The sequence below is a fragment of the Marmota marmota genome, unplaced genomic scaffold (assembly GCF_001458135.2).
Source record: "Marmota marmota marmota unplaced genomic scaffold, marMar, whole genome shotgun sequence".
NCBI lineage: Eukaryota > Metazoa > Chordata > Mammalia > Rodentia > Sciuridae > Marmota > Marmota marmota.
In genome coordinates this window covers 19347889-19349536 of record NW_026000101.1, presented here as the reverse complement: position 1 = coordinate 19349536, position 1648 = coordinate 19347889, and the positions used below count along the sequence as shown (strand labels likewise).

Genomic DNA, 1648 nt, shown 5'->3' with positions numbered 1-1648 from the left:
ATATATATATATATATATATATATATATATCTCCAGGTCAAATCTGCCGGGAGTAAAAGCTGAGCCTGTGCCTGTGGGTATTGAAAACAGAATACACCTGGAATCTGGGTCTCTGTACTTTTGGAACCAACCCCACAATTACATCCAAATCAACTGGATATACTAGTGAAGCAATACTGCTGAAGCTAAATTGAAATAGAATCTATCATTAAAATTGATTTATTTTATCAATCACATCTCTGATGATTTATGCTAAAATATCTATGTTCCTCATTGCCCACCTAAGAGAGTCAGGCATTCCAGATCTTCCACAGTCGGGTCCATCCTTATTCTAGCTCTTCTCAGTTAGTCTCCTGCCATGTGTTGTTCTTCATCCATATCCATGTGTCCTTGCCCACCTGAGCTTTAACATGCACTGGCTTTAACATAACATGGGTTAAATATAAAATGTGATATGTTGGTAAGTCACCAAATCTTAAAAAAATGACTCCAAGCCTTAGGTGCTATTTTATTTATTTCAAAGTGAGGAAGCTGAAGTTTGAGGAGGTAAATTCTGAGTTCTTTTAATGAATAATGGGTGTAGCTGGCATTGGATGGGGGACTGGGTGACCACCAAGTCAGTACTAATGCTGCCATGGTGCTCTGCTTTCATGACACTGTTCCCTCCTTCTTAAGCCTCTTCCCAACTCAGAGTACCAATATCCCATCATCTTCCAAGGCCCAGTTCAAAGCCTTTTAAATTAGGCAAAGCTATTGGGGGAAAAGGATAGAAATCCAATATGCCAGAAAGGAAAATTACTGGTTTCAGTGATTGGGAAGAATATTGGGGTGGCCTACATGTTTGCCATGGGAACAAGGGCCTAAAATAGGGACTTAGGGCTACTGGAATTCTCTCTCTACATCTTTCATTTGATAGCCCCTTCTCTAGCCCATGAACCTTTGAAGTGTAAGACCTACCTGTGTATGCCTTTCTCCCCGGCTACCCACCCCCTCTATCCTCTATCATTGCCCATTTATCAACCCAGGAAGGCTCTGATCAGAGCTCCCTGGGTTATGTATGTGTACCTGCTCCAATCAGAGTCCAAGGGGATGGAATATTTTGATCCACCAGGCCAAAGAGACTGGGTTGCTATGTGAGGAGGGGGTAGTTCATAGTACTAACTCCCAGTTCCTTACATCATCTTGAAGATCCAGACAGAATTACCTGGTGTTAGAGTCTGTAAACAAGTCAAAATAACACCTGGCATTTTGCCAGGGGAATGTTAAAGTTCGTAAACAAGTCTGGATGGTGCCTGGCAAAATGTCAGAGGGAGTGGTTTGAGAAGTAACAAAACCGAGCCATTAGGTGTAGAGATTCCTGATTGGTTGACTGATGTATCTAGTTTATGCTAATTAGATAAGCTGTGTGGAATGTATAAATACTGCTCCTGTCCTGCAATAAACGGCTCCCACTCCTGCTGTATCAATCTACACAAGTTGTTCGTCACCCCCCGGTTATTTTGCTGCAGCCGGACTGCGGCAGATGGTGGCCCGTACGGGGAGTCCCGGGACACTCGGGGGTAAGTGACGAAAAAAAGCTGCCCGTCCACAGATAGGACGGGAGCAAATCTGCTCGTCCCTAGGCAGATAGGGCGAGAGGAAAAATGAC

General features: G+C 43.5%; 1 long non-coding RNA gene across 1 annotated transcript in view; it reads right to left on the bottom strand.

The window, feature by feature from the left end:
- Positions 1-352: 352 nt before the first annotated feature.
- LOC125610646 overlaps positions 353-1648 on the bottom strand; it is a 7797-nt gene continuing 6501 nt past the window's right edge. Inside the window, exon 3 of the long non-coding RNA XR_007340625.1 lies at positions 353-419. This is a non-coding gene — a long non-coding RNA (uncharacterized LOC125610646). The remainder of the gene's footprint in view (positions 420-1648) is intronic.